We start from the raw sequence: 20459 nt of genomic DNA on the forward strand, positions 1-20459 counted from the left end.
CTCTGTTCAGCAGTGTCGTTTTTTTCAGAGGTTCACAAAACTGTGGCCGACGGCATTTTTATGCACGCCTAATAAAAAGACAGGCACCTTGGGATCACAGGCCAAACGGTGTTCATGGTGCCTCCATCTCCCTCATTACAGGGAATCTTCCGCCAGGGGTTCTGTCTGAATCACATTTTTCAAAGATTTGCACGGAAGCCCCGGTATAAGCGCTCAGCACAGAGCACAGGATAAATGTGAGCTGAGCCTTACTGCAATCTTTGTGAGGCAGAATGAACAAATCAGAAGCAGGTGAAGAATTGGTTTTGTTTATTTCTTATGCCGTTCCTCGTGCGGTATAATTGATTAGGCAAATTTTTTCTTTGGGTTGGTGCGATTACAGCGATACCAGATTTATATCGGATTTTTATGTTTGGCTGCTGTCACACACTAAAAATTTTGGCACTTTTACACAATAAAAACTATTTTATAGAAAAATTAATTATTTTTGCATCGCTTTATTCTGAGAGTTATAACTTTTTTATTTTTCGGCTGATGGAGCTTTATGGTGGATTGTTTTTTGTGGGACAATATCATGTTTTCAGCGGTATCATTTTTATTTACATTCGTCTTTTTGATCGCGTTTTATTCCACTTTTTGTTAGGTGGTATGATTATGATGATAAACCATTATTTTTTGCCTTGTGGTTTTTTTTTAACCGTGTTCACTAAAGGGGTTAACTAGTGGGGCACTTTTATAGGTTGGGTCTTTCCGGACGCTGCGATACCAAATATATGTACTTTTATTTTATTTTTTTCAGAATAATATTTATTTATGGGTGCAATATATTTTTATTTATTTATTTATTATTTTTTGATTATTTTTTTTTATATTTTTACAACTCTTTTAAACATTTTTTTTTTACTTTTTTACTTAGTCCCACTATGCAGTCTGATCACTGTTATAAGACATAGCAGTGCAGGATCACTGCTATGCCTTATAGCAGTCAGCTCTGCAGACACAAGATAGTTAGATCATGCTCGGCGCATGATCTAACTACCTTGCTAGTGCCTGGTGACCAGGATGTCGTCATGACAAAATAGAGTCACCATGGCAACGATCGGGACCCCACGATGACGTCGCGTCGTCTCCGATCCAAGAGCAAAGGGGCCTCTGCTCACTTGCTAAATACTGCAATCGCAGCGATCGCAGAATTTAGGAGGTTAAAGTGCCGGCACTGAGTGCTGGGTGTCAGCTGTCAGAATCAACTGACACCCAGTGGCGAACGCGCCATACGTCCCATGTCGGTAAGTACCAGGCCACAGAGACGAATGGATATGTCCCATGTCAGAAAGGAGCTAATATATATAAGTATATATTTTAATTCTAAGACCGAATCGGTACATTTCTGCCAACTCTACAGACCTTGGGGAAATAGTGCCACATACTGATTACATATAAAAAAACAGACCAAGTCTAGAATAGTCATACCACATGTGGAATTCTTGTAGAAATGATGCTTTGTGCATTGTGGTACTGTAGCCATGTGGCGCCATACTGATGGAAGATAATCCTTATATAAGTACATGCCAGATCTCACAAGACCTGCTTTCATATTGTCACACCACAATTGTTTCCAGATTAGCAAATGCTTCATATTTAATCTTCTACTGATGCAGCCAAGAAGATTATCCACATAACGCAAATGTTAACTCCAAGATGGAAACTTCAGGACCTGCAGCAGAATGGAGGACTTCATCCTAGGTCAGTGACGACACCACAGCACACCCTTTACAGATTGTTTTTTTTATTTTTTACTTTTTTTATTTGACAGGCAAATGTTTACAAATACAACTGGTGATGCAAACATTCTTCAGGAATATTCAATTATTGCCCAGATCTGCATTGTAGTAGAGCAGAGGATGCAATTAATTATGCTTTGCCTTTTGGGCAAGGACTTCACCTCCCCCTCTTTGCTCCCTGTCAGATTTAGATTAAACTGTTTACAGCGTTATCCTCGCCAAGAGATCTCTAATTTCTAAACTGGGGACAGATCAGTGTCCCACAACACCCCCACCGGTGTCCCACAACACCCCCACCGCTGTCCCACAACACCCCCACCGGTCTGGCTCTGTGTGCTTTTGTTTTCCTTGCCAAATAGCTCCCAGGAGAATGCTCATTAACTGCTAATTAATGGCCTGGGACCCAAAGGTGGGTGATTTTGAAAGGAAAAAGTTGGCTTAGCTCTGAGAGAGTCAGCCTTGACCTTTGAAAATGTTTTATTTCTAAAGCACTTAAGGGGTGCTTAGATATCCACACTGTGAAAGTTAACCCTAGAATTATTCCGACTGTTTACAAATCAGAAACAAAATAAATAATTCACCCTGAAGAACAACTCCTTAAGATTTATTCTTCAGATCCTCAGCTGGTGCAAGGGTGATCTACCCCTGGAATACAAACAGGTTTTTTGATTTGAAAAACATTTTCCACCTGTTGTCAACAACTTGTAATTGCAGCTTGTGATCAGTAGATGGCAATAGTACCCCTCTCTGTAGATACATCTTGGCATGGGAATATTTTTGCCATTTCGATTAGGTAGGAACAAAATTAGTACTTTGGTAAAAGTAAACTAAACAGAAATATTTGTCAGGCTGATTATTACATTATTAAACTAAATATACAATTACATAGAGAGAGCTTAAAAAAAATTATATATATATAGATATATATACCAGGGGCGGACACAGACTGTAGTGGGCCCCTGTGCAAGAATTTTTTTGGGGCCCCCCCCTGCCCTTCATAGGGGGCATGAAGGCCCCCCCCCCCCTTGTGCATCTCTGATTCCCCCCACTCCTAGTTAATTAATTGTATTTAAAAAAAAATAAAACTTGTTATACTTACCCCCAGGGCCGGCTCCAGGTTTTTGTGGGCCCTGGGCGACAGAGTTTCAGTGGGCCCCTTTAACACATACCATGATTCATGATGCACAGACACCACAGAGAAATATATACATATAGTACAATGCAAAGATTTCACTTACTACATTACATGAGCGATATCCTCAGCGCACAGTGCAGACCGGACAGTATAGTCCTCCATACAGTATTATGGGCACCATATAATGCTCCATACAGGATACTAACCCCCTTATAATGCTCCATACAGGATACTGGTCCCCATATAATGCTCCATACAGGATACCGGTCCCCATATAACGCTCCATACAGGATACTGGTCCCCATATAACGCTCCATACAGGATACTGGTCCCCATATAACACTGAATACAGAATACTGGCCCCCATATAACGCTCCATACAGAATACTGTCCCCCATATAACGCTCCATACAGGATACTGGCCCCCATATAACGCTCCATACAGAATACTGACCCCCATATAACGCGCCATACAGAATATTGGCCCCCATATAACGCTCCATGCAGGCTGTTCCCCCCTTATAATGCCCCATTACACGAGCGATATCTATTGTAAATTCTACAATAGCTCAGAAACCGGCGAATCCTCACAGCGCACAGTGCAGACCGGACAGTATAGTGCTCCATACAGTATTATGTGCACCATATAATGCTCCATACAGGATATTGGTCCCCATATAATGCTCCATACAGGATACTGGTCCCCATATAACGTTCAATACAGGATACTGGTCCCCATATAACACTGCATACAGTATACTGGCCCCTATAAAATTCTCCATACAGAATACTGACCCCCATATAACACTCCATACAGAATACTGACCCCCATATAACGCTCCATACAGTATACTGGCCCCCATAAAATTCTCCATACAGAATACTGACCCCCATATATCACTCCATACAGAATACTGACCCCCGTATAACGCTCCATACAGAATACTGGCCCCCATATAACGCTCCATACAGAATACTGGCCCCCATATAACGCTCCATACAGAATACTGGCCCCCATATAACGCTCCATACAGAATACTGGCCCCCATATAACGCTCCATACAGAATACTGGCCCCCATATAACGCTCCATACAGAATACTGACCCCCATATAAAGCTCCATACAGAATACTGTCCCCCATATAACGCGCCATACAGAATACTGACCCCCATATAACGCTCCATACAGAATACTGGCCCCCATATAACGCTCCATACAGAATACTGGCCCCCATATAACGCTCCATACAGAATACTGACCCCCATATAATGCTCCATACAGAATACTGTCCCCCATATAACGCGCCATACAGAATACTGACCCCCATATAACGCTCCATACAGAATATTGGCCCCCATGTAGCGCTCCATGCAGGCTGTTCCCCCCTTATAATGCCCCCTGCAGGATGACACCCCCCTTTCTTTTAATGCCCTATGCAGGATGTCACCTCTACCCCCCATAAAATGCCCCATGCAGGATGTCACCTCTCCCCCCCATATAATGCCCCTTGCAGGATGTCACCTCCCCCCTTTTCAATGCCCCATGCAGTATGTCAGACGACCCCCTCCCTTATAATGCCCCATGCAGGAGGTCACACCCCCCCTCCTTATAATGCCCCATGCAGTATGTCACACACCCACCCTCCTTATAATGCCCCATGCAGGATGTCAATTCCCCCCTCCCCCTCTTATAATGCCCCATGCAGGATGTCACACCCCCTCCCTTATAATGCCCCATGCAGGAGGTCACGCCCCCCCTCCCTTATAATGCCCCTTGCAGGATGTCACTTCCCCCCTTCCCCTCTTATAATGCCCCATGCAGGATGTCACTTCCCCCCTTCCCCTCTTATAATGCCCCATGCAGGATGTCACACCCCCCTCCCCTATAATGCCCCATGCAGGATGTCACGCCCCCCCTCCCTTATAATGCCCCATGCAGGATGTCACCTCTTCCCCTCATATAATGCCCCATGCAGGATGTCACTTCCCCCCTTCCCCTCTTATAATGCCCCATGCAGGATGTTACGCCCCCCCTCCCTTATAATGCCCCATGCAGGATGTCACTTCCCCCCTTCCCCTCTTATAATGCCCCATGCAGGATGTCACGCCCCATCTCCCTTATAATGCCCCATGCAGGATGTCACTTCCCCCCTTCCCCTCTTATACTGCCCCATGCAGGATGTCACTTCCCCCCTTCCCCTCTTATAATGCCCCATGCAGGATGTCACCCCCCCTCCCTTATAATGCCCCATGCAGGATGTCACCCCCCCCATATAATGCCTCATGCAGGATGTCACCTCCCCCCCATATAATGCCCCATGCAGGATGTCACACCCACTCTCCCCCCACCATATAATGCCCCATGCCCCCATACATGAAAAAAATAAAAAAATCCAATACTCGCCTCACTTCTTACCTGCTGCTGTCGCTGCTCCGGACTCCAGCGTCGCCCGCGTCTTCCCGCTCTGCACAGGTCAGGAGAGAGCACGCGCGGTGTAAAGACATCACCGTGCCCTCTGACCTGAGACGTCACAGTCAGAGGACGCGGAAGACGCTGCGGAGGCACGGGGAGGGGTAAGTATTGTGCCGGCGCCGTCACATGACTGGAGATGTCCGAGCACTCAGCATGGGGCCAGGGGCCCATGCTGAGCGCAGGGACATCTCCGGTCATGTGACGGCGGGGGGGCCCCATGAGCAAACGCACAAGAGGGGGGCCCCGACCGGCCGGGCCCCATGCTGGAGTCAGGGCAGTCATGCCCTGATGGGGGCCCTGCTGGAGGGGCCCCCTCTCCCTCGGGGGCGCCCGTTCAATGAACTGGCTGCACGGGTGGTAGGTCCGCCCCTGATATATACACATACCCACACACATATACAAGCATGCTCTGGGATGTGAAACTAATTCACCGTTGTGTGGCTTGATGGATAATGTGAGGCGTGAAGAATAGAGCTGAGCCATGGATCATGAGACATGAGAAGCAACAGCAAAACTTGTGTTATCTGTAAAACTGTTCCTCTTTATTCCAACATAAAGTAAAAAAACACTGTAAGCACATGCAACAACTAGTTCTGCTTACGCGTTTCGAACCTTTGTGTGGTTTTCCTCATAACTTAGCTACTCCTTGTAATGAGTAGGAAGTGCACAAAGGTTTGAAATTCTTAGGTCGAACTTATTTTTGGATGTGCACACCATGTTTTCTTTCATGATGTACTTTGGCCTGAGGGACCTCGATGAAGCCAGTACAGGGACTAGCTCAGTTGACTTTTTGGAGAAGCATCTATGATTTACAGGCATTTTATGCCATGAATGTGCCGCACCCTTGCTGGGACCTGTGGTGCATCTGGGATTAGAAGATCCCAGCGGTTAGCTGATCACAGTCCTCTTTGGTATCTGCACTGCCATTCATGAGTTAAACAGGTTTATGGTTTCTTGTGGTATAGAAGGGGTTAAGAATTCCTTGTTTAAACTCTCCTGGGTTTTCCATTGGCTCCTGTCTCAGTTGCTGCTTATTGGGACTACTACTACTACTTTCATTATTTAAACCCTCTCCTAGCTTTTTCCCATGCCAGCTATAGAGTTTCTATCCTGTGCCATACTTCTCTGGAGGAGGTGTTCCTGGAGAAGCTGTTGTGTTCCTTTTGATACCTGTGGAGTTCCATTTGTTTGTGTATTTTCCCCTGTCTGTCTCATTCCCTGTGTTGTCGTATCGTAGTATCAAGGATCACAGGTATCCAACTCAAAAATCAATGTGGCGCTTCCCAAAAAAATCTTTCACATGTTCTCATCATATATATGAGAAGAATTTTTTATTCTAGGCAATCAATAATAATATTATTTTGGGAAGCGCCACATTGACTTTTGAGTTGGATACCTGTGATCCTTGATGTTGCCTTAGGAGAGCAGTTCATATCTCTCCTAATTATCCACCGTGTGCTGCATACCCGTGAAATATAAAAATCTATTACTGGATCCCCCAAATTTTCCTATGACATAAGATTTCATTTGAAGCCTCAATATACTGGATACCAGGTGAGCAAAGCACTTGGTAAATTGATTCTGTTATCCTTAACAGCTACTCTTAGATCGGCGCCGCTGGTCTTACAGAGAAACCCTTCCTAGTCTTATCGTAGTAGTAAAACTAGTGTCTATTCAGGGCTAGACCCAGGGTCAGCTAGGGCTTAGGCACGTAACGGGGAAGAAGGACCAATCTAGGGTGATAGGGAGTGCAGGGCTCAGCATTAGGTGAGTGTTTAGGGGTCAGCATCTTCTCCCTCTCCCTATTGGCAGGGCTCCCCTTTACCTGTTTCCTCACTTTTCCCTTTGAGTCACACACCAGGCATCTCTCCGCCCTGGTGTGAAATGTTAATATTGCATTAAAAGTTATTTTCTGTTATGCCAAATCTGTCAGGCTATAGAAAAACATCATTGTCAACCTGTAACTGTCTTGAGTAACAATTTAGTGGCAGTTTGTGGACAGGTTACCTTTAATAACACATGTTGATATTTTTCACGATATTAACTATACCAGAGCTATTAAAAATTCACCTTTCTAATCAGTGGTGGATTAAGATTAGCAGTTTAGAAGGCGTGCCCCCCCCCCAGGTACCCTATGTATCACGTGACATGTCACATGATCCCCTTTGATAGATCATCTAAGTGACACACAGATGCTTTGGTCACATCTGTACATGGAAAATGACAGAATTTTTTTTTCCACTATGTACAGCCCTATACAAAACATAGCACTATATATAAAGGGGTGGAAGATTAATTTTCTTGAGGGGCCACATGAGAGATCGTGACTGTTGTGGAAGCCGCACCAATAGGCTGAAATTTATTCTGCTCAATATTAATAATATCAACAAAATAATAAAAAAAAAGTTATATTAATTGTATGGCTTAATATTGAGCAGAATTAAGTATGCTGACATCCTGCTATATACTGTATGAGCCCCTTTTAGAGTTCCCTAGATACAGTATGAGCCCGCACACAGCCCCCTACATATAGAATGAGACCCCACACTGCCACTTACATACAGTTATGAGCCCCCACATAGCCCCCTTCAAACAGTATGAGCCCTCACATAGCCCCCTTCATACAGTATGAGCCCCCACATAGCCCCCTACATACAGTATGAGCCCCCACATAGCCCCCTACATACAGTATGAGCCCCCACATAACCCCCTACATACAGTATGAGCCCATACATAGCCTCCTAGATACAGTATGAGCCCCCACATAGCCTCCTAGATACAGTATGAGTCCCCACATGGCCTCCTAGATACAGTATGAGCCCCCACATAGCCTTCTAGATACAATATGAGCCCATACATAGCTCCCTTCTCTGATAGACTTTCGGTTCCACAGCCAGCTCAGATAATGGTCGAATGCAAAATGCAGCTGCCTGGGAGACACCTCTGACCACCGCAAGAGGTGGCACGAAGGCACCCCCTGACGACTGTACCCAGGTCACATGCCCCCCCGATTCCCCTAGGTATGGCCCTGTACAGTCTATATGATAATACATGACTGGTATCTTTAGTATAATTAGGGATGTGTCCTTCTGTCCGAAGCTTCTATAGACTGCGCAAACACAATGCTCCTGCGCAGTCTGGCTGCAGACAGAAAGACACATCCACATACCAGACAGGGATGAGGGGTGTGGCGCCAGAGATCGTGGTATGCGAAGGCACTATATGCATACTGCGATCTCCGGCACCATAAACATATACCTGTTCGGTCCTGTCATCTCTGGAGAGGCCGGGGGAGGAGTGTGGCGCCAAAATCGGCGCCTGCGCATAGCGTGATTTTCGGCGCCATTTTAGTGAAGAGAAATTTGCACAGTGTCTTCAACAAAATGGACAGCGTGGTATGCGCATGCGCGTACTCTAGCATCATTTTGTTGAATACACTCTGCACAATTGTATTCATTAAAATCAAACCGGATATCGCGCTATGTGCAGGCGCTGATTCCAGCGCCATTTTAGTAAAATAACGCAGGCAATGCGCTGCAGTGGAGCAGTGGAAAGGCAAGTAGGAGTGGTTTTTTATTTATTTATGTTTGGGTGGGGGAGCGCATATCAGGATGGGGGACCAGGACTGGGTAGCGTATACCAGGATTGGGGAGCATTGACCAGGATGAGGGGGGGGCATATACCAGAATAGGGGACCAGGATGGGGGGAAGCATATACCAGGATAGGGAACCAAGATGGGGGGAAGCATATACCAGGATAGGGGACCAGGATGGGGGAGCATGTACCAGGATAGGGGACCAGCTTGGGGGGGAAGCATATACCAGGATGGGGGAGCATATACCAGGATAGGGGACCAGGATAGGGGACCAGGATGGGGGGTAAGCATATATCAGGATGGGGTAGCAAATACCAGGATAGGATACCAGGATGGGGGGTAAGCATAGACCAGGATGGGGGAGCATATACTAAGATGGGGGAGGGAGGAAGCATGGACCAGGATGGGGTTGCATATACCAGGATGGGGTAGTATATACCAGGATAGGGGGCCAGGATGGGGGATCATATACCAATAAAAAAGCTCACCACCTGGGCGTGGAATGGGTTCAATAGCTAATACAGTGATACAGACATCAGAAGTTATATACTATACACATTGTTATATCCCATCTGATGTCTGTACCACAGTATACCATACAGTAATCTGTATACTGGATGACATTTTTTGTACAGGGATATACCGTACACTGTACTGATCACACTTGCACACAGGACCTCAAATATTATATATGGAGCAGTATAGTATGTGATGTCCTGCAGGTTCAGGGTTGATCAGTTAGTGTAGGATCCTGTATGCTTATGTCTGTGGTCGTTCTGCTGGGACTCAGTGTGATTTATTGCAGGACTCTGAATTTTCCTGCAGATCTGGTGATGCTGGAGCTGATGACCTGACACTGACAGCACGACCAGATCTGCAGCAAAGGTCAGATCTGCAGCAATAAGTCACACTGAGCCCCAGCAGAGCGGCTGCGGACCTGACACTAAGGGATCCGTGTGATCTCCTCAGGAGGGGAGCAGCGTCTTGCAGCCTCCTCCTCACTCCAGACATCCTCCCCAGACCTTATATTTACCGCCATTCACAGAGGCCTGATCCACCAGCTCCTCTCCGGCAGGATGATGAGCTCCAGGCGCCGCTGTGTGACGTCAGCTCTGGAAACGCAGCACACAGCGTGCAGGGGGCATGTCTGCCTCCCTATGATGCGGCCGACCGGCGTCTAAGGCACAGTGTGGTCCTCCTGCCTCTGGAAAACATTATAATGAGGGAAATCTGGCCATGGGCCACCCCCCGGAGCCTCAGGCCCCGGGTAGTAGCCCAGATTGCCCTCATTATAATCCGCCTATGTTTCTAATCCAGGTATTTTTGCAATTTTGGTCCAGAACTGCTTTCAGTTGATTGTGTTCTTCAGCAAACATAGACATAATTTTACTTTCACTAAAATAATGTTCTTTTCACAAATTTTCTTTGACACTAAGCCCATTGGCGATTAGGTATCCACATTGTAATGTGCTGATTTTAGAACATGTCTAACAACCAGAGACAGTGCTGTAGTTGAAGGGCATAGCCTCCTTGTCACAATGCACAAGTCTGATATACCTGTATTGCCCAGCAAGGGGAGCCAAAACCATTGTTCATGAGACGCTGATGAACATTCGGGTAGGAGGTTTAGTGTAGAAGAGAAATGCATGGCAATCAAACATGAGAGAGGAAACAGCACAGTGTGATGGATCAACACGTGTTTACTGCAGAGCCCCGCAGCCAGCGATAACGCAGGGAATAGAACAGTGAGGCTACGTTCACACAACCGTATTTTCATTACGAGTGCCGTCCATGAAAAAACGGACAACTCATACCCTTGTTATTCAATTTGGCTGTTCAGATAATCATTTTTTTCACACGGACTGAATACTGAATGTTTGTGTGAAAAAAAAAGCGCAGCATGCACTAGTCTCTTCTTTATTTTGGATGAGACTCACTTATTCAAGTATAAGTGTGAGCAAAAAAAAATCGGATCTCATACAGATTAACTGTATAATAACCAATTTCTACAGAAATGTTGCAATTCAATAACATTGGAAACTGTATTTGGTCATGGAAATTTAAATAACTCACCACCCCATAATGCCCTGCAGCTGTCACAGCTATCAGATTATCAGACCTTGTATGTGGGTGGTCAGTCATAGATCAATGTTACCAATAGATCACAGAACTTTCCATCAGTAAGGCAGAGTTGGTTTGCATCTCTTCCAAATCCCACTGGGCGCAGCCAGCAGGGAGGCGCCATTGGGTCACCTAATTCGATGGTCTGAGGCATCTCCCAGATGACATTTTGCTGCCCTCTGGGATTGGCATTTTCTGTTTCTCGATCTGGTTGTCAAACTGACAGCCGACTCAGAGACCATGTTAAACAAAACACCAGCTCCCTGCACTCAATTATAGTCGTGTCTTTCCGGGAATGAGTATAATTGAGGCTCTTCTGAATCATGGTGAAGACAGCAGCATGATCAGGTAAGCATGATCAAGGTAAGCGCAGTTTTATTGGGGGGGAATCTTGTGAGGTGACAGTTTGGGGGGTGTGGGAAGTCTGAGCGGTCAGTAAGGGGAGCAGTGTGAGGGTACAGTAGGGGGGGGAATAGTGTGAAGAGACAGTATGTGAGGGAGAAAAGTGTGAGGGGACAGTATAGGGGAAATAGTGTGAGATAACAGTACGAGGGAGAAAGGTGTGAGGACACGGTCTAAGCGGTAGTGTGAGGGCACAGTATGGGCGAATAGTATGAAGGGACATTATGAGGTGGGAAGTGAGAGGGGACAGTATGGTTGTGAGTGTGAGGGGCAGTATAAGGGTAAGAATAGTGTAAGGGTACAGTATGGTGGGGGAGTGTAAGGGGACAGTATGTCGGGGGAGTGTAAGGGGATAGAGTGAGGGGACAGTATGGAGGGGAAATGATGTGAGAGGTCAGTATGGGGGAAATAGTGTGATGGGACATTAAAGAGGGGAAAGTGTGAGGGGACAGTATGAGAAAGGAAGTATGAAGGGACAGTATGGGAGGGAAGTGTGAGGGAACATTATGAGGGGAGAAATGTGAGGGGACAGTATGGGGGAGAAAGATGTGAGGGAGCAATATGGGGGAAGTGTGAGAGGACAGTATGGGGACAATAATGTGAGGGGACAGTATGGGGGGAAGTGTGAGGGGACAATATGGCGGTAGTGTTAGGAGACAGTATGGTGAAAAGTGTGAGGGGTCAATGTGAGCAGTATGAGGGGGAGAAAAGTGTGAGGGGACAATATGATGGGGATATGTATGTGGAGGGAGTGTGAGGGGACAATATTTGATACAAAGGTGTGAGATGACAATATGTGGGGGAATTTGGGGGACAGTATGGGAGGGAAAGTATGAGGGGACTGTATAGAGGGGAAATAATATGAGGGGTCAGTATGGGAGGAAATAGCATGAGGGGACAGTAAAGAGGGTAAAGTGTGAGAGGACAGTATGAGCAGTATGACAGGGCAGTATGGTGAGGGCAAAAGTGTGAGAGCATAGTGTTGGGGACAATATTTGGGAGAAAAGTGTGAGGGACACGGTGGGGGAAAGTCAAGGGGGACAGTATGGGGAGAAATATGTGGAAAGGCAGTATTGGGAGGAATAGTGGGAAGAGATAGTATGCGAGGAGAGTGTGATGAAGAGAAGTATAAGAGAACAATATGAGGGAAGACATGTGTGACCTTGCAGTATGTGTGAGGGGACAATATAGGGGGAATAATGTGAGCAACAGTATGAGGGGAAAATGTGTGAAGGGAAAGTATGGGGGAGAAATATGTGAAGGTACAGTATTGAGGGGAATAGTGGCAAGAAACAGTATGGGGGGCGTGAAGGGACAATATGGGGAGGAAAAATGTGAGGGGACAATACGGGTGAGAAGTGTGAGGGGACAGTATTGAGGGGAATAGTGTGAGGAGTCAGTATGGAGGAAAAGTGTGAGAGAACATAATGGGGGATTAGTGTGAAAGGACAGTATGGGAAAGAATAGTATGAGCAGATAGTATGGGGGGGTAGTGTGAAGGGACAGTATTTGTGGGAAAATGTGAGGGGATAGTATAGGAGAGAAATGTGTGAAGCGACAGTATTGAAGAGAATAGTGTGAGGGGATAGTATGGAAGAAAAATGTGCAAGGGGACAGTATGGGGTGAGAAAAGTGTTAGGGGAAAAAATGGGGGAAGAAATTGCATGGGTAGAGTATGGAGGGAGAAAAGTGTGAGGGGGCATAATATAGACTACAAAAAAATAAAAAATAGGGCTTGCACACTTTTAATAAATGAATGTACAGGTGCATAAATGCACTATGTGGCCAATACACAAACATATGCATACACGATGCAACAGCAAACTGCGACTAATGAATACATGAACTCCAATATTGATGTAAACCTTAAAAGTGTAAGGTACTTAGTTAGCATTTTTTGATCAAAGAGGGCAAAAGCCATCCAACCACTTCAAGGTGTACCTTTTAATATGGATGGTCCCTAACCACTATATGTCCTACCTCTCCATGTGCCAAGGTAGCCTCATCTTAATTGGGAGTGAAAAGGAATCCAGGACTAGCTCGCAATTAAAACCTTGTATGGGAAAGATAGGTGGATAAGGGTGCTGAGCATTAATTATGGGACATAATTGCGAGACATTCATTACAGGTGGAGGAAAGGCGATTCTGGCAGCTAAAGAGGAAAGGGTTCTTTACAGTCAGAGCAGTCAGACTGTGGAATGCTCTACCACAAGCAGTAGTAATGGTAAACACTATAACAACTTTTAAAAGGGGGCTGAATGTTTTTCTCATAACAAATGGCATTGTCGGTTATAAATAATCTAGTGATAGAGAATGTATAACTGGTGGAGAAACGTTGAACTTAATGAACCGAAGTCTTTTTTCAATCTATGTATCTATGTAACAACTGTAACCCTGCTAAGCTTAAAGGTGTTTTCCCACAAACGAAAGCTGATTTTAATCAATAGATCTTGGAATAATAATAAGTTCCACAATTGGATATGAATAAATAAAATGTTCCTGTGCTGAGATAATCTTATAAATGTGCCCCTGCTATGTACTGTGTAATGGCTGTGTCTGACTGTGCAGAAACACAGTCTGATCATACCACATCTCCTGGGCAGGGGGGGAAGCAAAAGACAATGCAGACGTTACAGCACAGGATCACAGCTGATTCTTTTTGTAAAAAATGTCACTGCCTGTTTTTAAATAATGTTTTACTTCAAAAAAAATAATCAGCTGTGATCCCCTTCTGTGCTATCTGTATACTCTTGCTTCCTCCCCTGCCCAGGAGCTCAGGTATGATTAGACCATTTTCCGTATATGGTCAGACACATCCATTGATTAAAATGAACTTTTGTTCATGGGAAAACCCCTTTAAATTTTCTTGGACAGTTTTTGTACTTATTTCACAGTACTACTATTGCTGTTGTTTTAGCCTCTAGACTGGCTATTCACTAGGAGTTTGCTATCTAAACTCTCTGTCTTACATGTTACCGCTATAGCCCTTATTCAGTGCTGGGTGATATTTGTCACAGTTGTTTCTTATGTGTTGATGGAATTTTGGTACTTTTTTGTTGCTATACAGTGGCAACCAAAAGTTTTGCTTTATTTTTAAAAGTGTGATTACTTCTGTCTGGTTGTTGTGATGCCATTTTCCTGGTGATTTTAGTAAACCGGAAGCAAATGGTTGTCAGCTATAAGAAAGAAAATTATGTTTGACATTGTGTTATCCCTTTATGTGTTAGTTTACAACATTTACCGGGCCAATTGTTTTGCATATATTGTTATGGGTAGTCAAATTTTGCCTTAATTTTTTTATGTACTGTATGTTTTTAGGTTAAACATGGCAATGACAAATCCAAATTTATCACCAGATGTCAGGAAGCTTATTATTCTAAGAGTGAAGTCAGGCAAAAGCCAAAAAGAGGTAGCTATGGAATTCAACTGTTCAACTGTTCTCAGAGTCAAGTGTCACGTATGTTAAAGAAAGAAAAAGAAGGTTATGGAACAGCTGACAAATCTAGAAGTGGACGACAAAGGAAAGCTTCCTCCAGAGTTGATCACAATATTAAGAAAAAATCAGTATCTGATGTCCATAAAAGTGCTGTACAGATTTCGCACGAAATGAACGAAGAATATGGGGTCAAAGTGAGTCGCCAAACTGTAGTGCGATGGCTAAGAGCAGTAGGGTTGAATGCACGAGGTTACAGTCAAGAAGCCTATCATCTCTGCAAAGAACCTGAGGGTCCGACTTGAGTTTGCCAAAGAACACAGCAAATGGAAAGAGACAGATTGGTCTAAGGTGTTGTGGTCAGATGAATCCAAGTTCAATCTATTTGGTAGTGATGGCAAGCACTATATATACTGCCCAATTGGAAAACGTAAAGATGTAAGGTACCAAACACCTACAGTGAAACATGGTGGTGGCAATGTCATAGTATGGGGCTGCTTTTTCTGCATCTGTCATTGGCTCTCTACATATAATTAATGGAAATATGAATGCTACCATGTACAAGGATATACTGGAGAATGTAATGCTGCCACATGGTAAAACCAAAGTAGGCAGGAGATGGAAATTCCAGCAAAACAATGATCCTAAGCACACATCCAATTTAGTAAAAAATTTGTTAGCAAAGAAAAATGTTTGCCTGTTGGAATGCCCAAGCCAATCACCTGATTTAAACCCTATAGAGCACCTTTGGGATGAGTTAGGGTAATGAGTTGGGGCTCGTATTTATAGCAATAAAGATGAATTGTTTGAAGATTTGCAAATGGAATGGAGCAAGATCCCTCAAGATGTCTTGAATACCCTAGTGGCTTCAATGCCCTGTCGATGTAGTGCAGTAATTAAAGCAAGAGGTTATGCTACAAAATACTAAGTTATGGCATTGTAAACAATGAATTACTCTCTATGAATAAATACTCTCAATAAATAGTACTGTATATGCCAAACTGTTGGCAGTCAGTTTTCTTTAATTAAATGACCATACCTATATTCAAAAGCATTTTGATTAAAATTAAGGTCTTGGATGATGTCAACTTTAAATTCATCACCAGGAAAATGGCATCACAACAACAAGACAGAAGTAATCACACTTTTTTTAAAAAAAGCAAAACTTTTGGTCGCCACTGTATGTTTGATAAGGTTTTTAAACCTCTTTTTTATCTCTTAGGTTACCTTAATGGAGTCTGTTGGCAGAGGATCTGGTTGGAGCAAAACTATTTTCAAGGTCAAAGATTGCTTGAGGAAATGTGCTAAATTCCAAGCTCTGATCGCTATGAATTTTCAACATGATCTCCAAGATCAGGCTCTAAGCATCACAGGACATAGTGATGAAGTTTAAAGGGAATCTGTCACCCCCTGGGAGATTTGAGACCTCTAATATGGGCATACAGATTATAGAAAAGTAAATCTATACATACCTGTATGGCCCATAGTAGAGGTCTACTTGCAGAGAAATGTAGTGTTATAAAATCTGTGTTCACATGCTTGGCGTCCCCTGGATGCCAAGAAATCCCCGCCTATCTGATTAGGAAACCCAGAAATCCCCACCTATCTGTTTTTTTAGCATGGTTCCCCCTCTCCCCTGCACGTCACAGGCCCTGTGACGTGCCCTCGTCTCACTCATTTCCCGCGCATGCGCAGAGCATCAGGAGCACTTCTTTTTCTCCCGGCCCCGTTGTTCTCTGCCGTGTTCTAATGCGCAGCGCGCCAGGGAGTCACAGTGAGTTAAATAAATAAATGTTAAATAAACTGATAGGAGGGGATTTCTGGGCTTCCTAATCAGATAGGAGGGGATTTATTGGCATCCAGGGGACGCCAAGCATGTGAAAACAGTTTTATAAAACTACATTTCTCTGCAAGCAGACCTCTACTATGGGCCATACAGGTATGTATAGATTTACTTTTCTATAACCTGTATGCCCATATTAGAGGTCTCAAATCTCCCATGGGGTGACAGATTCCCTTCAATCAGTCTACAAAAACTTTATTAAAAATGAACTGAAGTTTGTAGAAAAATATTTTTGATTTAATTTGCAAGACAGTTGTAAAAAAATATTTCTTGTTCTAAAAGAGTTTGTTTTTTCAATTTGGCAAATATTGCGAAATGCTTGACCTGAGATATCTCAATCAACTCATCATAAAGAAAATATCTTCTCGCGGTTATATTTTGAACTTCTTCGCAAGAAGTTCTGTCCTGGAAGATTCCTCAGTTCCATCTTCAGAGGTACTAATAGTCTCTTAAAAGAGGAAGAGGACTGGAGCTCTAGTGCCACCTATTGGAAGCAACAAACATTAAAGTTAACATCAACCCTTTAAAGGGTTTTGACACATGACTTAGAATAAAAAGCTAAACCAGAAACTCATTTTATCCTCTTCTCAGCACATGCTGGTTTCTCAGTCATACCACTGTGGATGTGGTGCAAGCAAAATGCAAAGATGAGTAATGGCGCTCCGGGTACACAAGCTCCAAGATTAAACATCGTTTTTCACAGATAACAGTAACAGCAACTTCTAATAAATGTATGATTAAAACCTTTATTAAGAACATGATAAAGGATTCCTATGACATTATAGGGATAAATCCCCTTGACAGGTTCTAACACTGCCCTTTGAGGAAGGAAAATCATTTCATAAATCTAAGAGAGATAAAAATCTCCATTTTATTCTCCAACTCATCATGTAAGGAATCAGACTTCATCAGACTCAGGTGTGGCATCCAAAGGAAAAAAATATTGGTGTATTCAGATAATAATGAGCCAGGTGAATCTTGTATTTAAAGACAAATTACATAAATAAAAGTGGTTATAGATACTGTTGTCGCCACATAATGTGAGACATTGTGTCTGCTCCAAATTAAATTGTAAAATTCAAATACGTGCACGGAAGAACTACGACTGATACATTTGAACATCAGGCTAGATCTACTTTATTACATGCTCTGGTCCAGGTTTATATATGTTATTAGTATTCATACTTTAAAACAATATAATTGGCTCAGCTTATCTCTAAATATGTGCTGGCATTAGCATACATACATCTAATTGGCTAAAGGTAATTCTGTCTACACATAGCTCATGACAGCATAGCGGCTGTCTGTATAAATCATGGCAGTCTAATCTTTAGCGTTTCTGCGGGCTTCTTCAAGGGCACAGAGTTCAGCTTCCCGGGTAAACGTGTGGGGGCATGTACTCTGCATCTATGATTTCATGAAGGGAAACAGCAGCATATCCAGTGTAGAACTGGCCATGCACGCCATACTGCGATCCATCCACAAAGAGCTCATGGTCTGGGTTATCTAGTGTGACGTCAATAACATGACTGAAACCCCACGTGGGACATTATTTGTACACTGTCATGTTCCTCTTGTGGCTTAACTAGCAGATCACCCACATTACCACTACCACCCCTCTCCCCCTCTCCAGAGGCAACAAGTTGGCTGGATTCAGAGTAGTGCAACAGTGAATGGTGATGTTATCAGGAATGAGGAGGGCACAATAAAGTCTGAGATGTCAAGCAGTACTGAGAAAGAATGGCAGTAGCATCATGAGAGATGCAAGCAATGAGAGAAAGTTAAAAGATACAAACTGATACAGCAGAAATAGGATTCTCAGTGAGACACTGACTCTCCAGTGAAGAGACTGGAGAAGGGGGAAGGAGGGGGGTTATCACGCTCTCCTCTCCCTCCTGACCTTAGACTGCAGTTTCTGTGTCCAGCTTCTCACAATTATAACATGTGAAATATATTTGTCCTTGCCTGGACAGGTCTTACATAAGAGGGGCTCTGGACTGGGTTTTTGCCTTGTTATTCAGGGCATTTGTTGCTTCCACACTCTTGGCTACTTAGAGTATCACGGCTGAGGACATAGACAGGTACTCCAGGCAGGACACTATTAGTGGCTCTTAAATCATGGGCTTTAAACTTTCAACAGAGGCACAGGACAGTAAATGGGTGTGAACTTTAGACGTGTTCTCATATACTAAGTCCTGCCATCTCTGCCAGAGCAGGTATAATATTTTTTTTCTGCTAACAGGAGAGAGCATTTCATTTCATTTTGTCTACTTTCTCTAACAAATGGCATGGGAAACGTTTCAGGGTCTGGCATTCTACTCATCACGGCCAGCATTTCACTAGGATTTCAGGGACACTACACACCCTTGGAGCTCTATAGTCTCTGGTCCCCCAGACTGGAGTGTGAGATCTGGTGGTAGCAGTCTGGACGAGAGCTGCGGGTGAGCAGTAGGGGGGGGGATTAAGGTGAGCTGCCCAGCCTGACTGGGTAATTGTCCTAGTGAATCTATCATAGCAGCAAAAGGCTGATGTATAACTGCTGCATCCATTTGGGTTGTGTCAGGGGAGGTGCTGAAGGGCAGGGTAAGACCTGAAGGGGCGTTAGTCCCATCCAGTGCGGCATAATATTGAGTGGGGGCCTGGCCGAGACTTATGGGGGTGTAGCACTTGGGACACTGGCCAAGGGTGGGGGGGGCACACTATGAAAATGGATTGTGGGGCGTTAACAAAAAGGGTACAATCAAGTTTTAGGAGTAGGAGGTTTAATGGATCCTATGTGCCAAAAGGGGGCACCACATACACAACAGGTCGCCACCCAATCTGGATTCTGATTCCTACATACTCTACATGTTCATCCCTTAGAGACAATATACGGGGTGGAGTCAAACTGGGAGCGGCAGCTGGATCGATGCCATTTTTGTTACATACTTTAACATACGAAAACTTATCACCATGTTTTTCTTCCTCCAACTCGCCTCTAGTTACAGATTTAGAGTTTTTCCACCATATCTCAGTCTGTTCTAGTAAACTAACATAATTTAAACAACCTTCCTGTTCCTTCAATATACTTCCAGAAACCTTTATCAAATCTGCCACCCGGTGGACAACCAAACACCAAACAAAATCTATGCATTTTCTGCACAAATTTCTTTCCTTTCTTTCTGTTTCTTTAAAAACAGGAATACATGACTAAAGACACAAACCAGTGGGGGCTCATACCTTTCACAATGGATTGTAAACTCTATACAGCACCTCTACCATGCTCAATCTGTTTCTTACTAAACAGAATAATGCCCATCTTCTGTTTCTTTAAAAAAAAAAAAGAGGAATACAGGACTAGAGTTAAAAACCAGCGGGGGCTCGAAACCACACACACATTGGCTTTCCACTCTGTCACTCCATGCCTGACTTCTAATCAGACGAAAACCATCAGCCCCTACGTCTAGGAGCCGGAACCATATGGGTTTCCTTAGCAATACAAAAGGCAGCTGCTGACAATCACTAATATCTGCTCCACTGGGTGCAATCAACTAATCACTACAATCCAACTCCACGTACAGATAACCAGTGAAATACCAAATCCACACTCCCCATACAACACAGAAGTTCAACACAGTACACAAGGTCTCATCAGGGTTCTTTGTCTAACAATAATGGACCCACTTACTATGAACA

General features: G+C 44.0%; 1 long non-coding RNA gene across 1 annotated transcript; it reads left to right on the top strand.

Moving 5' to 3' along the window:
- Positions 1–1086: 1086 nt before the first annotated feature.
- LOC141166710 (uncharacterized) lies at positions 1087–16374 on the top strand. Its single transcript, XR_012251340.1, has 3 exons — positions 1087–1286; positions 1659–1743; positions 16164–16374. It is a non-coding gene; the product is annotated as an uncharacterized lncRNA (long non-coding RNA).
- The last annotated feature ends 4085 nt before the right edge of the window (positions 16375–20459 follow it).

This window comes from Phyllobates terribilis, unplaced genomic scaffold (assembly GCF_046119375.1).
Source record: "Phyllobates terribilis strain yellow unplaced genomic scaffold, ASM4611937v1 Scaffold_1__5_contigs__length_1240528914, whole genome shotgun sequence".
NCBI classification, from domain to species: domain Eukaryota; kingdom Metazoa; phylum Chordata; class Amphibia; order Anura; family Dendrobatidae; genus Phyllobates; species Phyllobates terribilis.